Source organism: Haliaeetus albicilla, chromosome 16 (genome assembly GCF_947461875.1).
Source record: "Haliaeetus albicilla chromosome 16, bHalAlb1.1, whole genome shotgun sequence".
Classification (NCBI taxonomy): Eukaryota; Metazoa; Chordata; class Aves; order Accipitriformes; family Accipitridae; genus Haliaeetus; species Haliaeetus albicilla.
The window spans coordinates 15,365,877-15,385,745 of record NC_091498.1 but is presented as its reverse complement, the minus strand read 5'-3'; positions in this window follow the sequence as shown (position 1 = coordinate 15,385,745).

The window sequence follows — 19,869 nt, the reverse complement described above, 5'->3', positions numbered from 1 at the left end:
CTTGTGACTCCTGGTTTAGCTCAGGTCTAGGGCCAAGGGAAGTAAAGACTAAGTGTTCTTAAATCTTTGCTGTTCTCAGAAGCTCTCCGAAGGGGGACAAAAGGGTGAAATGGTGGTGTGGAAGAGAAAGCTAAAATGGATTCAGTAACATGCATTTTCTGCTCGGCAGCAGCAGTTACCAGAAGCCTCAAGAAGAGGTACCCACCTCCTGCCATCGCTGTGCTCCTTCAGCTGGATTTGCTCTGGTGCAAGGTCTACATTACCACCAGAAATTCTTGAAGCCCAAAGGTCTGCTGATCACCTGGAAGCATGAGCCCTTCCCAACAAGCCTAGGGGCAAGGAGGCAGGGTGGTATTTTAACCCACTAGATGCTTTTATCCACAGCATCTTCTTGAGCAATGTCCAGAAGTGGCACTCAGTTGCCCTGGCACATTTGCAAGTGCCAGGGAGATCCTACCAAAGAGGTATTTTTAAATGCTGGAAGAACTTCCTCTTTCCACACGGAAAGCAGGTAAGGAGGTAGCCCTGCTGCCCTAGCCTTTTGTGCAAGTAAGTGGCTGGCAGGGTGGCAGAGGACCTCCCTCTTTATATATCCACAGGGACCCTTGTCACTGGATGGAAGCAGAGGAAGCACATCTGGAGCTGGTGGGAAGCAGAGCATCCCACACCAGCGATGCCCACGCTAACCCACTTACATGCTGCAGAAAAAGGGCTCCCAGGGACTTCAAGGGAGTTGCTGAAGTGCCTGGAAGGGATTTGGTGGGATTTGTACCTCCCTCACTTTCCCCTTGTTCCCACCCTCCCCTTCTTTCAGCTACAGCTCTCCTCTGCAGAGCTGTGTCTGCAACGGGGCACCTCTGAAACAAGAGGTCTTGCTGCATCTGCCTGTCAAAGTCCTATCCGCTGGGTGTAGCAGCAGTGATGTTTAATGCTCCTCAGCCTTGCAAAGATGACACCTTTGGGTTTCAACCCATTGCACGGATCAACCAGTGGGCTTACATTAGCGTAAGCAAGGGCAGATGGTGAGGACGAGCGTGTTGCTTGGGTATAAACAGCGGCAGAAGATGATGAGAAAAGTAGTGTGCTGGTGCTGCAGGAGACCTGCTACAAACTCCTGTGAGATCCAGGATGAGTTTGCAGGGTTGGTAGTTAGATTAATAAAGTTTTCCCTCACAGGACAGGAATTTGCCCCATGGCAGATCTCAGCCTCTAGCTCTGCAAGATGCACATGCATTTGTCTACATAAAATGTAGCTGGATTGCATCCTTGCTTGGAGTGGCGGCAGGGCTGGGACACATGCCTGGACCCCCAAACCGCCATGCACTCCCTCGCTGTGCAGCATCGCTGCAGCTTCTACTGCCTTACCATGTTTACTCTTCATTATAATAATGAATGCTATTACTTTTATTATGGGGCTACCTGGAATCTGCCTTCGAGGGATGTATTAGAGGAGGTGATGGCTAAACACAGGCAATAGGACAGGCTCTGCCCTGCAGACTTGATAGCCAGTGGTGTACATCTTCCTTGACCTGGAAATGTGCCAGTCACTCTTCTGATTGATTACAGATGCCAGTTTGGTAAAACACAGTTGTTGAACACAGCTTTATGAACATGTACCTCCTTTTGGATTATGTTTCCCACTTCTTTGAAGGAGTCACAGATAAGAAGACCTTGTCAATGCTTGCCCGAGAATTTCCAAACCTGTTTATTTTGGTCTTGTTCTGGTCATCCAAAGAAAGCGCTGCTGGGATGGAGATACTCTATGTGTGAACACATAGAGCAAGAGCAGAGTGAGGGCAATGGCTATCTTTGGATGGCAGCCTTTTCTTTTTTAGTGCCTGAGCTCTTTGCTCTACCATACAGAAGGTAAAAGAAAGGAGTGTGTGCTGGGGGCAGGGGGAGTCGGGGGTGATGGTGTGGCAGGGACCCCAAGCCATCCCTCCCCATGGAGATGCACATTCATCAGCCAGAGCCGGTGCTACGGGGTGACAAGGGACCTGTGTGCTTCCCAGCAGGCCCTCTGCTTGGCAGAAAAGACTGTGACACTGTCGCATTCACGACAAACTTGACGTAGTTTTCCCTTTCTTGATTCCCCTCCTTCCCTCTCGCCTGATGTCCCTGCAAGTTGCATCTCATGAAATGGGCTGTGCTCCCCCCATAGCTTCATCAGAAGAAATGCAAAGAGATGTGGAGAAGCAGCCTGCGCCTGCTGCAGCCTGGCGAGCCTGTCTGTCTGCCAAAAATGATGGCGTGGTTTCCTACAATCCTTCATGCACTTAAACCGAGACTGGGAAATGCTGCTACCAGCAAGGAACAGGGATGCGTGGTGCCGTAGCAGGGGCTGAGAAATGCATTGGTGAGTGAGAAGGGCTCAAATCCTGCAGTGGTGACCATGGTGTGGGATGGACTGGGCGCGTGGTTAGAGCTGACTGCTGGAATTGAAATTCAAACCCTTAAGACAGCCTTGAGAACTTTGAAGCATCTTTAAAAAAAACCCCGAACTTTGAAGCCAATAGTAGCCCTGGCTCCTATGCCAGTGTTCTGGCAGAAAACATGCCCACTTGGGTGGGTGCGTCTGCTCAGTGTGTTTACAAAGCACTGGCCAGTCCCGCTATGTTGGCAGAGGGAGCTGCTGTAGCCACGTAGCCCCAAAGAGAGCACAAGCCAGGAATATCCACGTTCCAGGCAAAGGCTGCTTTTTCTTGGGGTTCAGAAGGTAGAAGAGTGGGTTGCAAAGGGCTGGAAGCATCAAGAGAGGAGAGGTAGCAGTGGGCATGGCTCACGGCTGTCACTAACGTGTCCTTTGGGGATGTGCCCAGGTTGGGACTGCTCTCCTGCGGCCGGTCAGGGCTAAGGTAGCTGCCCTCATCGGGGCAGTGTTAAACCAGTGTTGAAACAGCAGCGACAGCCTTACTCAGGGGACTTTGCTGTGACAGTGAACAGGAAGGGACTAAGGGGTGTCTGAGGCATAAATGGGTGCCCACCTCCTAAGACCCTGAACTGCTGACTGTCATGGCTTGGTCCCTCAAAACCTCCTGCCCCAAGCCAGGGGAGAGAGCCAGGCTGCTGCGATGGGATCTGTTCAGTGCCAAAAAAGCCCAGCTTCCTTTTCAGGGCTAATGGAGGTGTCACTAGGCATCTGCGGGAGGGACTGCTGTAAATCATCACCCAGACGCCTTTGTGAACAACTTGTCCCCTGTGTACCAGCCATGTCTCTGCAGGTCCCTGTTGATCAGAAATAACGGGAGCCCGCCAAGGGCATGTGGTGCCCGGGGAGGCGGGAGAGCAGAAGGAGAAGAACTGGCTGAATTTTGTGGGAATTTTGGTTGGACTGAATTCAGATCAAAATTCCTTGGACACTTTAAGTCAGGTTGTCGCCAACTGGAGGTCACTGTCAACCTCAGGAGACTGCCATAGGATTACCAATACTTTGCATTATATTTTAGCAGTCTGTCACTCTTCAAGTGAGAAACTCATTCCTTGGGTTATTTTCCCTGCGAAAATAATCCTGCAAGTGCAAGCTGTGCCCTAGGGCGTTTGCAGCACGTAGATTCAAAGGAAAAAAAGCCCCATCTTTATATGTTGCAGTAAGCCATGAAATGCTTTGGGTGTAAGCCTGGAGAGGGGCTTTGCAGCTGTACCCTTACGCTGACAGCAAGAATAGCTGCAGCCCCCAAAGAGGGAGGCGCGGATCTCGTCCCCGGACCGACCCTGACCCTCGCACGGTGCATTGCTCCGTCAGCAGACCGGCTCCTGGGCTGCTCGTCCTTAGCAAGGCCGGCTGCGTGGGGGGCCGCACCGCTGCCGCTCGGCAGTGACTCCGTCCGGCTTCTCCCTCCTCCTTAGACCGACCCGCAGCTCCCTAAAACGCGGGGAAGCGGCGGCGGAGGGTGCGGGGGGAGGATGCCGCCGCGGCCGCCGGCGGACCCGCAGCGCCGCCCGGTGCGCTGCCGCCGTACTGCGGCCGGCCCCGGCCACGGCCGCTCCCGTTCCCGTTCCCGATCCCGATCCCGCTCCCGCTCCCGTTCCCGTTCCCGTTCCCGTTCCCGATCCCGTTCCCGTTCCCGTTCCCGCTCCCGATCCCGCTCCCGTTCCCGATCCCGCTCCCGTTCCCGCTCCCGCTCCCGTTCCCGTTCCCGTTCCCGATCCCGCTCCCGTTCCCGATCCCGCTCCCGCTCCCGTTCCCGTTCCCGATCCCGATCCCGTTCCCGCTCCCGTTCCCGATCCCGCTCCCGTTCCCGCTCCCGCTCCCGCTCCCGTTCCCGTTCCCGATCCCGATCCCGATCCCGTTCCCGTTCCCGATCCCGATCCCGATCCCGCTCCGCCCGGCCCCGGGGTCACCCCGCCGGGCGAGACCCCCACGAGCACGGAAAGCCTCCGGGACCGCAGGTCCCCTAACTCCGGTCCCCCCCGCCCTCCCCGTTCGCCTTCCCCAGGGTGAACCGGCCTTTGTGGCAGCAGAACAGCAGGACCCGCTCTGCCATGGGGATGCTGAGGCACCAGGACACAGCTCACCAGCCCTGAGGGATGGGACTCAGCCTTTGTCCTCGTTTCGGCTGGGACAGAGTTAATTTTCTTTCTAGTAGCTGGTGTACTGTTATGTTTTGGATTTAGTGTGAGAATAACGTTGGTAATGCACTGAAGTTTTTGGATGTTGCGAAGTAGTGTTTACACTAAGCCAAGGAAGGATTTTTCAGCTTCTCGTGCCCAGCCAGCGAGAAGGCTGGAGGGGCACAAAAACTTGGGAGGGGACACAGCCAGGACAGCTGACCCAAACTGGCCAAAGGGGTATTCCATACCATAGGACATCATGCCCAGTATATACACTGGGGGGAAAGCTGGCCAGGGGCTGCTGCTTGGGAACTGTCTGGGCATCGGTCAGCAAGTGGTGAGCAATTGCATTGTGCATCACTTGTTTTGTATATTCCAATTCTTTTATTATTATTACTACTAACATTATTATTATTTTCTTTCTTTCTATCCTATTAAACTGTCTTTCTCTCAACCCACAAGTTTTACATTTTTTTTACTCTGTCCCCATCCCAGTGGGTGGGGGGAGTGAGCGAGCAGCTGCATGGTGCTTAGCTGCTGGCTGGAGTTAAACCACAGCAGACATCCCAACACCCGATGCCGTGTGGAGGCCACAAGGTGATGACATCTCCTCTTTGTGCCCCAACATGTCCCTTCTGCCCGTGCCCTGTCTGTCACAAATGCTCCCTTGCCTTTGTCCAGCTCCACCTGGGCAAAGCGTGTGAGGTCCAGGTGCTGGCGATGGAGCCCTGAAGCAAAACACGGATTGCTCGCACAGCAGCCTTGGCCTCACAACAGGCTGGGGATACCCACCGAGGGAAGCAGCCCATAGGAGCAGAAGGATTTTAGCAAAGGTATCCTTGCTGCTGGGATGGCACCTTCCAACCCCTTCTCCTTCCTCTGCACTGTGCAGCCCCTCATGGTGCACCCCGCTAGAAGTTGCTTGTTCATCACGGCCAACTCCCTCCTGCTAGTCCCAGACATGCAGAGATCATCCCTATCTTGCTAGGGTCATCTATTTAATCTGTTTTCCATCTTAAAACACACTACACAGAAAACTACAGATCTCGCAGTATTCACTGCACCACCAGTTCATTCCCTGTCTGCAAAGGTTAACCAGCCACCATCATTTTCTTTCAGATTACTGGTTAAGATATCAAACAGTGTTGGCCAGAGAGGATGCTGTCCTCTTTTTTACTAAGTGTGCTTTGCTTTGGACTAGTTCTCCATGGTTTTTCTGCTGCACAGCTAACTCTTCTTTGCATTTTAACTCCTCATCTCCCTAAACAGAAAAGCTTTCAGCCTGTCATTTGGGGTATCTTAAATTAAGACTGCATTATTTGAAAGGATTTGCCATGGGACTGTCCCCGACCAGCTCGGATGAATTGCCCCCCACAAAGTGATGGTGCCATGAAGGCCTGCCCTTGCACCGAGGCAGCAACCCTGTCTTTTTCCCATAAAGAAATCACGTCTTCCTATTTTCCTGAGCGTCCCAATTCCAGCTGCCTCCGGTGTCACTGCAAAGTGCCACCAAAAATCTATACGTATTTAATACCCTGTGCATTGCCCAGGAAAGGGCTAATAGGAGAGGCAGACCACTTGAGAGGCCAATCGATAGACCCGCCTGATTTTGATGGTAGGTGTCTCGCAGAGTGAAGTGCTGTCTAAACCCTCAATTACCCTTCCCTTGCCTCTCCCTGCCTCCTAACAACCGCAGCGGTTAAGTTCTCTTCAGCATCTCTAAGCGGACCACTGCCTAATAAAAGGCTGCAAAATGCCAGCACATCCCTGAGCCACTTCAGGAGGTCACTATTTAATGCTGAAAAGAAATGCTGTGAAGGGAAACTGCCCCATGCCTCCAGTTATCAGGAAAATAGGGACAATGGGGAAGAAAGGAAAAAGCAGGTTTTAAAAAATACGTTAAGAGGAACAGGGGGTTTAAGACTTTTTAGAAAGAATTTCAGGTGAACCCTGTAACCCCATTTTTCACAGCAGACAGATAATTTTTCCAAAGTTACCTAAGTGTCCAGCTTTTCCGAAAATCAGGCCCAGATCAGTTACTTCAATGCAGGTGTCTGAACTGAAGCCTTTTTGGGTGGCCTGGGTTTTGACCATGGAGAAAGGGAGCAGAGAGGCTGCAAGCCCTGCCCTGCCACGGGGCACGCTTGGCTTTGGAGCCATTCCCTGTCTGCTGCCATGACATATCTGCAGCCGGGGCTGATGGGGAGGGAGAGGCAGATGCCCATCTGCACAGATTATCGACAGTCACCCTGAAGCGAAGCAGGATCCGAACGAAAGGGTAAAAACAATGGAGAAAGAGGGCAAGCGAACACGCTGTCATGAGCAAACGGGGAACAGGAGGCTTCTGTGGGCTGGGGCTGTGCGTCCAGCTGGAGTCAGCATGCTCGGCTTCCTGGAAATTCGGTAGGGGAATGAGATTTCAGGCGCTCTCCTGCCCATCTCCAACCATTAATCAGATGAGTGTTTACTGAAAGGAGGAGGGCTGTTCCAAGGCCTTCTTGCTTCAGGAAACCACTTCCTTCTGGACATCTCCTGGTAGAAGCAGCTGCCAGTGGAGAAGAAGAGAGGAGCAGACCTGAGAGCTGCTGAGGTTTTGCAATCCTCCTTTGACGTGTGTCCCCACCAGGCAGAGCTTGCCTGGCGTGAGGACCCACGGGAGCAGCTCCGGTTCAACCCCTGGCTGACCACCAGCAACCCGGGCTGGGGCAGGGGGAAGGCTTCGGAGGAAGGGTAAGGAGACACTTGCAACATCAGGCACATTTATGAACAATTCTTTTTGTGGACGGTGAGTCACGGTAAAGAAGGGAGCTGAGAGGATGGTTTGGATTTTTCTTCTTCCCAGATGCATCTTTGATTACAGTTCTTTCAGACCTAACAGAGTTTTGATATCACTGACCAAAAGGCAGGGTGGAGACAGCTATGGCACTTTGTATCTGCTTTGCATACAAAATAGGCACAGTAGGTTTCTAGACCAGCTTTAGCTCCTATTTTAAGGTGAGTTGGCCCTCAGAAGGAGATTTCAGGTTCAGGACCATCTTGTGGACATCTCCAGACCACCACTTCTCAAGAAAACATAAGAATGGAGTCTCTTTCAGCCATGCACATGGGCATGGGGGCAGAAATAAAACAATTCTAGTGTCCTGCACAGCTGTGGACTCTGGGAGAAAGGGATCTGCTTTGCAGGTCTTGCTAGCAAGAATAAAAGCCCAGAGACTGACCTACCTGTGGTCAATCCTACCACCTACAGCCAGACGGGAGAATAAAGGAGAGAGTATTAGAGCTGGTGAGGCACCGGTGAGAAGCACAACTTGTTTTGCTTGCGTGTTGGAGGCCTGTTGGGGCAACCGTTATGAGAGATGGGGAAGGGAGCAGCACATGGTGTTGTAATTACAGAAGAGCCTTAGAAAGGACATGCCTGTGACTTTTCGTGCTACTATTGAACAGAAATGCAGCATCTTCCTGTTCTAGGACCTCCAAAGCACCTTGCAGAGACAGACAAATATCAGCCATCTTCTGGACACAGTTTGGAAGGAGAGGGGGAGCCTTCTCCAGAGATAGCATCAGCCACGTGAGCCACCGTTTCTCCTGGTCCACCTGTGCCAGCAATGACTGGAGAAGGGGGCGGGGGGGGAGGCTCCTGGGCCGTGACTCAGCGTGGGGCGCAGCCTGAAGCACTGAGTCACTCCATGCCACCATCAGTGGAGATGACAGACCACCAGGCAGGTCACAAGCAGCAGCTGGTCGCCCGTTCCCATGCTCGCTTGGCTCTGCCTTTGCTCCATCCCCATGGCTCATGGCTGCCCCACAGGCATCAGGGACCCGAAGGCACAGAGCAAGGAGACCTGTGGTCAATCTGGTTGCAGCTCCGATGTGTCATGGAGATTAGAAGAAGGCGGCAAGCTGTCATATTATTGACAAGACCACAAAGTGGTCCTTATATAAAAATTTTCCTAGCAAACTGAAAAGTGCATTGACCAGTTAACAGCTGGAGAAGGGAGTCTTTTCTTTCTTTTTTTTTTAGTTTGGGTTTTGTTTTTTTTTATTTTGGAGATATTTCAGGTGGGCTTTTCAAGAGGATCTTTTTCAAGATCTACTATTTTATTTATTTTTTTCTTTTCTATTCTATTCTCTCCATCGATGATCCCAGAATGGCAGAGTGGTTGAGGTTCGAAGGGATCTCGAGATCGTCTGGTCCAGCCCCCTGCACAGGTAGAGCAGCTGCATGGGCCTGGGTCCAGCTTCCATGCAAAGCTGCTTTCAGCCAGTTGGCCCCCAGTATGTGCTGGTGTGTGGGATTATTCCCGTTCAGGGGCAGAACTTTACATTGTCATTTGCTGAGGCTCCCATCTGACCACTCCTCCAGCCTGCCAAGGTCCCTCTGAAGGGCACCATGATGATCTGGCCACCCAGTGTGTCACAGGCCACCTGGGGAATTGAGGCTCAGCTTAGTTTGAATCTAGCTTTTAAGGTCTTCCTGGGCATGAGGAGTCCCCCTGGTCCTTCTTGGGTCCGTAGAACTACACACAAAGTGTTTTCCATCTTGGGTCATGGACTTACCTGATAGAGGACTTCAAAACACATTCTCACCCAACCAATCCCAAACATGCTGTAAGAGCTGCTTGCACAGAAGGCTTTTCAAATAGATCTGGACCAGGGGGATATGTTAATTTGGGAAAAGAAGAAGCTAGGAAACATGCTCTATGAATAACTGGTCTCACCTTTCCACTCAAGCCACTGTTATCAATCTGTGCCTAAGCTGCACTGCTTTGGACATGCTTTGGTGGCTGCCCGCTGCTCTCTAGGAGAGAGGATAGTGCCAGGAGAGGAGGTCTGGCACACAGTTGGTGCACAGCCATACCCCACTGGCGGCTCCCCGAGTTGTGCTGGAAGAGAAGATCATGCTTCTCTGGAGCTTTATTCTTGAGGAGCATAACAGTGAGCAGTGTTGGATTTCAGCCTTGTGTCTCCACCTCCTGGCAGCTCCAATTGCCGTGGGGACACCCCAGGAGTGGAAACAGGTTCCCCAAGTTGGGGGTGACCACAAGATGGAGATGGAGACCTGGTTTTCTGCCCATCTGAGGTCTGGCGTGACTTATATTGCCCCTACCCTGGATGATGTCCCTGAGACCACAGGCTGCCATGCAAGAAAGGTCTGGCACTGAGAGGGGGGATGACGAGGGTGGGATGGTGACCCACAGCAGACAGCAGGGCCACACCAGCTCTGCACTGGTTGCTGATTTAAGGTGCCCAAAGGTGTTGGCCTCCCCCAGCAGGGATGCAGTCCAAACAGCGCTGGCTCTGATCAAACAGGGGCTTAACAGAGACCATCGCCAGACACTGCCAGGGCTGAAAAGCAGCCCTGCGTCACGGGGCATGGGGAACAACAGGCAGCTGTCTCTGCACTCACCCTGCGCTTCTTATCGGCAGGGCAGCGGGAGCATCTCCATTTAGGGATGTGTTTGCTTTGCCGGACTGCGGCAGTGTGATAGGGGCCGTGGTGAGACATGGGGGCCCCCGCCGCCCCCCGCTGCCAGTGTCAGTGCTACAGACACGCGTGTGCACAGGCAGACCCCCACTCCCATCCCAAACTTCCACTGGGTCCAGCCCACTGCCGTGTGCCCACCTTCTCCTTGCTTTCAAACATGTCTGCACTGCTTAAATTTGTCCAGTCCACCCCACACTAACCTCCACCACGGGGTGTGGGAAAGGCCCCTTACCACCTCCTAACCCCTCCATCTCCTTGCAAAGCAGAGAGAAATGCTCAGATTTTGCTCAGTCATTTGCAAAACCCTGGCACCAGGGTGAGAAGCTGGCCCTGCACGCTGTGCTGGGATTGCATCCCAGCCTTGTCCTCCTCAGCTCCCCCCCTCGGCTCCCCCTTGCCCTATCCTTAGCAATTTCTTGGCCAATTTCAGGAATAAGCGGCTCGCTAATGGCAGGACACTGGAAGAGCTGATCTGGCTCAGCCCATGCCATAATGACAGGTTATCAGGCACATTGATCCCACTTCCATTTCTGAGCACTAGTGAGGAGGCTGCAGCATCCCACAGCCCCCCAGGAGTAAGACCCATGGCAGCCTCCTGGAGCCTGTGTGCCCCAGGGCACCCTTCGGGGCATGGAGGGCTCGCTCCGGGTGACCCAACACTTGGGGCTGGATGTCTCTTTTGTGTTGTCACAAGGGGGACTGACTTTCTGCATTTGGGGTGCTCTTTCGAAGCACTGAAATGGGGGGTCTGATGGGGTATTACTTACTTGCTGTGCTGTCCCTCGCCCTGTCAGGGAGTTTCTGAACTGATGGAGAGCTTTGATTAGTACATATTCTCCCCCAGTGCTGCCCCACTTTTGTCTCTTGGGGATCAAAAAGTGCCCTGAGCTTTCTTTAAGGTTCCTTTGTGGAGATGTTACTCAGTGTCCCTACAAAATGAAATCTATTTTAGTATACAGAAAACTACTGTAAGATGGAATACCTGAGGACCTGGAGGAATAAGTCAGGTGCAGTTGTGCTCAAGCCAGTGGGATAAGTCCTCTTACACCCAAAGTAGTAAATTTCCCAGTATGCTAAAACTCGTGCTGAAGAAAAATTTGGAAAATACAACAATCCAGGGAAAGATCCTTGTATTTTTATCATGGGAGCCTTTGTTCATCCCAGCCATGCAAGAGTGACTTGGGAAACAGAGATTTTGTTACAGTCCCCAAGAGCGCTGTATCTGTAACAGCCGAACAAACTGTAGGAAAGTGTTAAACTAACCTTCTGCCATCCCATTATCAAAAAGAAAAGAATAAAAAAGGAGATAATCCTTGTTTAAATATCACAAGCAGCAGCTGAGTCAGTGGGAGCTTTAGACTGGAAATGTCAGGGAGGAATTTAGATTTTCAGAGCAGTTGCTGCTCTGCAATTATCATAAGGCACTTACAAGGACCCCTTGTCTCTGGTTGCCCTCAGCCACGCATCTGCAGGGCGGGGGAGCAGAGACAAAACACATGGCCCTACCGGGGACAGATAAGGGAGACTGAACGCCATCCCACTAAAGGCACAAGGCAAATCCCTTCAGGCTATGGCCAGGCTCCTGCCGCTGTGCAGGTCAGACATAGGCTGGGAGGAAGGCAAACCCACGGGAGAGGCAGGGAAGCAATATGAGAAAGAGGACATTGCTGGAGAAAATCACATACTGGCTCCCCCCAGAAAGGCATTTATTTGCTTCTGGTGATGTTTTGGGGGTGGGAAGGAGAGGGCAGACAGAACACTGAAGATCTGGGGAGTTTTCAGCCTCTTCTTCTGTGTGGTGCTTGTCCTCCGGTACCAGCACATCTTGTTGCCATCTAGCACGTCCCTGATATAAATTAAATAAGTGAAAGTACTATTAACTCTCCTGAGGCAGGCACTACCTGCACCAACAGGGGAAGGATGAGCCTTCGAAACACATAATTTCCACCACATTAAGTGATGCAGAGACATGCATTTTCCCAGCTGGTACATGTGGGAAGGCTAAAGACTTCCTCTGCAGGGATGGTGTTTTCTTACCTGTCTTTTCTCACTAAAAATGTGAGGTTTCCAAGACCAGTCTTGGCCAGGTGTAAGGTAGAAGGACCTCAGCCATGCTGTGCTGGTGGGAGTTGGTAGGGCTCTACCTTGCCTTCCTGGCTGGGGACAGTACGTACCCTTGCTCTAGCTTTGTGCTTTGTGGCGATGGGTCATCACAGCCATATCTCCTCCTGCACAGCACGTGGGCTGTGCCATCCCCATTAGCACTACCTTGTCCTGTCTCTGTGTGTGATGGACACAATCTTCAAGTGAGGTGCCCATTCTGGTTAGGACACTTCAAGCAAAGGGGAACATGGCTTTCCCAATGCCCATTGGGCTTGCTCACCATCACTATTAAAAATGCATGTCCTATTGCTGACTTGAACTATTCTTCTTTGCCTAACTTTCAGCTACTGATCTTTTTGTTCTCTTCTCCACTAGATTAAAAGATCTGTATGTGTAGAGGACAGTCCTATCACTGGAGAACAGGAAATGTAATCTCATAGACCCTGCTTTTCCATTGCTTCATCCCAGTAGCTTAATGGCAGCATTACTGAAGTCAGGCATATTGTACCAGTATAGATCTCACACTCTTTTCTTTCTTTACTTTCCATGACTGTGGATCAATAAACCATTGTTGATACACCTTGAAGATCCAGAAGAGAAACACAGGGCTTTGATGAGTCATCCTCTTAAGCCTGCTGGGTGGAATGAACCTTGCCATGGGTGATACATTCACATTCATCCTCTAAAAAGGAGGAAAATATTTCCTCATGCTCTTTGCCATGTATTGACTTGACGACTACCTGTTAGGAATAACAGATGAGATCCTGAGCAGATGTCAATCTGTAGGACACCACTGACTTCAGTACGAAATGCTGGTGACAATTTCAAATTCAGAACTGGTTGTGTCTCTATAATAGATCTCATCAATTTGATGCTAAATGCAAAACGCCTCTCCACCTATAAACAGAACAATGAATAAACATTTGTATGAAGTCAGTATGGTGACATTTTCATAGGTCTGAGACCCTTTGTGTGACTCCTAATGCTAAAATCACATCAGACCTTTTGTTTGACAGGCGGATGGTTTTTATCTTCCAGCGCCCGAGGAGAGAGGGAACAGAGTGGATAAGAAGTCAGCGATTTTCTGTTCACGCGGAAGTAGCACTGAGCTGCATTTTGCTGGTCCACCTTGCTGACCTGGAGCTGCTGGTATGGAAGATGAGTAAGGGGGTAAGAGGAGGGGAAAGGACATATATCTATGTCAAAGAAGTGACATGTTCATGAAAAAGGAGAGTGTTGGACAAACACTGACAAATCACTGATGGAAAATCCTTGGCTTCTTTTAGCATCATTTGCTTCCACAGCTAGAGCAGTGAGGGGTGGGTGACTGGGAAACTGAGGAGAAAACAAGACTCAGGGAAATGGCTCATGAAGAGATGTGGTGTCCAGAGTTGTCCCAGCCACACTGTGCAGCCTTGCAGTGCAGGTCCTAACAGTCACAGGAGACCGGTGGCAATGGGTCAAAGTCCCTTCTGGTCCCACACCATCAGCTTTGGCTGTGCTAAGACCACACCATCACACAGTGCAGTGTTTCCAGTCCTTCTGAAAGGGCGGCGGGAACTTGATTTGGGTCCCTCACCACAGCTTGTCTTTCTCTGTTCTGATGGCACCATGAGTTAGATAAATTACATCTGACTCCATGGGCATGGGTGGATGAGCAAGAGGGTGAAGCACATCAAGCCAGACACCATGGTCACTAGCAGTGAAGAGATTAAGCGCCCCAAATCCCACTTACAAGAATGACTTAATACAGTAGGACTGGGACTTAATGAACTTGGCAATAAAATGAGGACAAGCCCTCAAGTTTCTCTGTTCATCTAGAGAAAGAGTTGGAGGATCCAGGTCACTGCAAACCTCTTAGTGCTGGGACTAAGGGTCTGGAGAAAAATGAGCAGTAGCATGAATTCCTTTTCCACATCTATTCAGCAATGCAAAGGCCTGATGGGCAATCAGACTGAAAGGAGGAGAGAGTTAAATATTTCCATCGATTTCTGCATCTATTGCCCACTATTAACTGGTTCTTTGTAGCTGAAGGTTACAGCAATTACCAGCCTCGAGGCAGAAGGCAGGAAACAAAGGCAGTAAGTTAAACGACTTGCCCACAGCCAGGCGGTGAGCAGCCCTGTCTTTTCTGCACTGGTTGTTGGCAATAGGATTAGTGCTGGACATTTGATTTTTCTTGTCATAATGTTTCTGAGGTTTTCAGTTAGTTGTTTACCTGCACAGTCTTTTTTTTTTTCCAAGAAAAGTAAATTCACTGTCAAACTCAGTGTTCAAAAATTCTGTGCCAGATCTCCATATGATAATTACTGTTTCTGGAGGGTTTTTCCACCTCTTTGGGAGCTCCTAGACTCATCTTCAATCTTTTCTCCTCAAAAGGGCTGCATTTAATTATTATTTATTTTTTTTTTTAAAGAAAGCTGACTCCAGGAGCTGGGAGTAAAATATTGGGTATCACAGAAATAAATTGAAATCACAAGGACTGGTAGTGCAGGAGGAGAGACCTGTTGCAATACACATAGGCTACCCTTCTGCACAAAGGTGACATTCCCTGATGACCTTGTTAAAGAAGTTTTCTACAAGTTGAAACACAGTGGGCCAGAGGTGTCAGTAATTAATTTTACAACCCGACAAGACGGCATGCTCCAAGAGACTGTGCATTTTATTCTGTCACCTGCTCCTGACTGTCTGCTTGCTGCCCACATTTCCAAAGAGAAAATTGCTCCTAAGTGCTTCCCCATTGATCCGAGACAAGATGGTTGTTTTGGATTCTGCAGCGGTGGGTGAATCATCAATACAATATTTCTGAATTTTCACTGGCCTGTTCCGAGTCCATTTCCTGAAAGAGAGAGGGATTGTTGCTGCTTTTGCTTCTGAAAACTCAAGGCTAAATTCTCAGTTCCTGGGGAGGTGCTGAGTTTTTTCCTCCATCCAAGCAGCCTCCCTTCCCTTTGAAAACCCTTTCCCCAAACCATTCATTATTTTGCTGAAAACCAGGTTATTTTCCTCTGAAAAGTTGACTGCTGTAAAAACCTCCCAGAACTGCATTTTCATTGTTGACCAATGAGAGGAGATTCAATGGGTTTTGAGGCAAAATTTGAGCAGCATGAGTACAAAATTTTGTATCTGAATGTGGAGATGAACACAAAGTTGTGAGACCAGCTGGCCCCATGCTTCAAAACCAGGGGTGGGAGGGCATTTTTTGTGGGTAATAGGAATATTCTCAGATTTAGTTAAGGACTAATCTGGCCTTCTGAAATGTGAAATCTTGGACACAGAGGTCTGCATTTAGTTGCTGAGGGTATTGGCCTGGGTCCTTAAGTCATCGGTTTGCGTCTGTGGAACAGATCCCTCCTGTACACTACACAGTGAAAATGTACTGGCACATACCGAGGCAAAACAGCACTGGAGGAGGTTGCACAGCCCTACTGCATCTTCTCTAGGAAAGTGTATCTTCTGCCCTTTTTTTTTTTTTTAACATAGCTGGCTTTTTTGATTTTGCCTTAGGATTTACCCACTGGCTGGAAGAACAACCCCTGTACTGCAGTTCTTCGTGTCCCAGTGGTCGCCTCTGCAGTGCGGGGAATGGAGGGCCATGACCATCTGATCTGGCAGAGCTTTTCTCCCAGGGCGGCATAAAACATATCACTGCCCTTACTGAAGAGCTAGCGCATCTCTGCTGCTTGCAGCCCCCATTCGCCTGGGCTCGTCAGTTGTGAGAGAGTGTGAGCATGAAAGTCAGTGTTTTCTAGATAATAGGTGGCTGCAAATTTAAGAGGGAGATGAGGATTTTAATTACCTTTTTTTTTCCTCCTGTCACTGCCCCAGTCCTAGGGAGGCTGCAATGATGTGGAGGCCTGAGGTGTCATTATGGGTTATTAAACTCCTTTGTGGCACTCAGGGATGTTGAAGGGAGAAGAGAAAAAAGCATCTCTTGATCGAGCTGGCTAACCCCCCTGTAATTGCTTCATGTGGCAGACTGTAATTTTTCAGGCTGTGGAGGGGAAGAGGGAGAGAGAGCACGTGGGCGGGAGAAAGAGCAACAAGGGGGCCTAGGCACCCCACATGGCCATCAGGTTTGCCTCGGTTGTGATGGGAGATGAGAGCTCACCCTTCCATCAGCATACACTGTCCCTTCCTTTGGCTCCTGGCGGGGCACTCTCACAGCACAAACCCTGTCCCTGAAGCTGCCTGGAGAGACCCCCACCCTCACCAGGCTGGGCTGTAAGTGCCTTTGCCACTAATTTCCCCTGGGACTTGTATCAAGACCACAGGCTGTCGCATGGAGATCCCTCCAACTCCCATGGTGAGGGACGGTAATTGGGCAGATGGGTTTTTCCTCTTGGTGCCCATACCTGAGGTGCTCAGGAATGGTGATTATTGCAAACAGTGGTTAAGGATATGCAAAATGACCACATGGATCCAGCCAAAGAAGAAAATATCTTGCTCTTCTCTCTGCAACACCAATCCTGCATCCAGTGGCAGGTGAAATGAGTCTCCCAAGGACCAGCAGCAGTCTGCACCTTAATGCCATTTCTGGATTCTTTTTGGGTCTGCTTTACCCTTGAGGAAGGCACAGCCAGAGCCGCCCAGTTTACGGGCTTTTCTGTCTGGGGACTAGTGCAGTGAAGCAGTGTCCAACAGAGTTTGCTGTTTCTGCTTTATGTCAGATTAATCCCTTAAAACACACAGCTGGATACACATGGCACCCACACGCATTCAAGGACGGTCATGTGGTTGGAGTGTGAGAAACAAAGCAGTGATGAAGACCCATCCATCTGTTGTATTTCTTTCATAAAGCTTCCTAAAGGCTCCTCTTCCTCATTAGCAAATCTGGTAGTTAGTCAAACATGACAAAAGCTGAGACAAGCCTGGCTTGGTTTAACCAAACAGGCTCACATCCCCCAGAAGTCATGCCTGATAGCAGCAGAACTTAAACATGGACCCGAACAGGTGGTTTATAGAGATGTAGACACACAAAGAGATGGAAATGTCCAAGCTGTGGGTGGTCTCCAAAAAGGTGGGACTTAGCCTGGGAAGGACACAGGTGGAAAATGTGTTAAGGAGCTTTGCACTGGACTGGCTGTGAAAAAAGAATGCCTGTCCTCTTGCAGCTATGCTGATAACACTGCTCTGAAGGGCATCCACCCACTGCCCACCTTCCTGCCCAAAAGGAGAACCTGCTGCCGCGTGGTTTCTCCCAGCTCTCGTCCTCTGTCAGCTCTCCTCTCTGTACTCTCCTCCAGGACAGGAGAACCAACCTGATTTTTCCACTCTTATCAGAGGGAGAAAGTCCTACCATCACTTGTGGCATTCTGGAAGTTTTGCCCTTTGTTGCATGGAAAGCAGGACTTCACTTTGGCTACGTGGAACCTCTGTGCTGGAGACTGTTTCCATACAATGCAGGACGCTTATCACCAGACAGGGATGGGGGGTGACAGATTAGCAGGGCTTAAAGAAGAAAAGAGTTGTACAACTAATTTGTCATCCATGTAAAGAAGAGGGATTAAAAATCAAGGGTTTTGGGATGAGATAACTAAATAGAAGAACTGATGAGCTTAAATAAGTACTGGATTTCACAAGGAGAGAAACAATACGTAATAAGACAAAAGGAAAACAGGAAATATATACAAAGAAATACCATCTATTCATACAATAGTCTTGAGAACTTGTCTGATGTTATTGGCGCTTTTTAAAGCCACTGTTTATCAGAAGTTCCTTCATATGTGATCACTGAATATGTTACAGTCTGCAGGAAGGCTGAGTGACTTGTTCTGTTCCCATATTTCTTAAAGTACTTTACAAATTTTCTCAATTCTTTACATGAACTGACATTTTAAGGCTATCCTTTCAGCAAATTGATTACAAATTTGAATAACTGGAACTTGCTTTGATGGCTGATTTTAGCTTTATCAATCCTGGCAAATGCTGTTCTAAAGAGACCTTTAAACTAAGTCAGTTACCAAAAAATAAAAGGTCTAGCAAAATGATTTCTCTTTCTGATTTTAAGGTAAGAAAACAGTATGAAGGAAAAGAGTCAAATTTATTAAATAATTTGAATTTTGTCTTTGTCCTAAAATTGAACTGAAAACCTCAAACAAAAAATGCTGAAATTCCATATTCTACATGCTGTTTTAAAGGTAGTGCAATCCAGAAGAGCTCACCCAGAATTGAAAGTTTCTTCGATAAAAATATTCAAATGCAATTCTTGTAACTCTCCTCCTACCCAAGTCCCTTTTTGCTTCCCAAATGAAATCCCAGTGAATCTGGCACAATCTTGGCAAGGCCCTTCATTGACAACGCTCATATATTAACAGTGTATCACACTAGCAAAGTCACTGAATAGTTTTAAACATTTCTTGAGTACTCAGCCTAACTATGGCTTTCTGCTCTTAACACCATTGCAGCTTCATCCTAGGTTATCTAACACCACCGTTGCATGAAATGGCCTCATGTGGCTGTGAAGTTGCATAAGACAACTTCTTCAGCAAAGCAAACAGGCAATGGCTGCAAGAGGCATCTTCTTCGCTTTCTTTATATGTTTACTTCATTGCCATTAATGGAGTTACAGAATCCCCAGTGAGGGCTATTCATTGATGTATAACATGAAAGATATGTAAGTTTTATTTTTGTGGCCTCTTTTAGAGTTGGTTCTTCTTCCTGCCAGTCTTCATATGTTATCTTCAGATGACCAATATGGTCTTAGTTTGCTTTTAACTCATATATTTCCATATGGGATCGACTTCCTACATAGCAGGAAGCACTAACAGCAGGGTGGATTCAGTCTTCCTAAGGCAAGACACTGGTGCAACCTAGGACAGACACCTGCTTGTTTGAAGGAGCTGCTTCTGACAGTCTACTGACTTACTGCTTGTCTTTAATCCCCCCTATATCAAAAAGGATACTGAAGATAAACTTACTACCCCCCCCCCCCTCCCAAATCCAATAATTTTTTCCCTTGGTTTCTGAAAAGGACCAGATCTCTTGCCAGGTAAAAAATCAAGATGAATTCCTGTGATTGACTTCTGTGGGATTGTCTGGGGTGGGCATCCCTCTTCACACTCTGTGGCTGTGATTGGGGTAAGACAGAAATGTTCCAGCATGGAAATGAGCATCATACTGCTTGAAAGTCCTGTCTATGAGATCCCTGAGAAAAATCTTGCTTCAAAAAAGTCAGGACAGAACATGAGACAACATGGGTGGCAATCTGCATGAGATGCTAAACTTTTTAAGTTTCATGGAAAGATTAACTTCAGCAGGAGCTGGGCTATGTTTTAAATAAATGCTGTCCCATAGTCATCGCCCAAACCCTTCATTCCCTTAGCCAGCAGGCAATCAATTCCTGAGCAGGTCAGTGAGCCCGGACATCGACGACAGCCGTCACTCCTTAGGTGACAGCAGTCTCTCAGTGGCAGCCCGAAGCAATGCCGAAGATCATCTGTTCTGTGCGCCTGCCGGAAAAAATGGGCTTAAAAGGGTTGTGAAAAGGTGCAGCCTGCAGCGAGTGCAGCTGGGACGCCTGGCTAAGGCGGCAGCATGGGAGTGAGCGCCGGTATCTTGGAGTTGTGTTCCTCGTAGACCAGCTTGTCTGGCTACCATGGCCCACCTCAGCCAGTGGCACAAAAAAAATCAACCGTAGGATTGTGCTAATTCATGTCTCTCAGTAAGGGGGTCCCCAAGGCCACCCCGGGAGCTAGGAGGTGATTGAGCCTGCAGCACTGCTCCTCGCC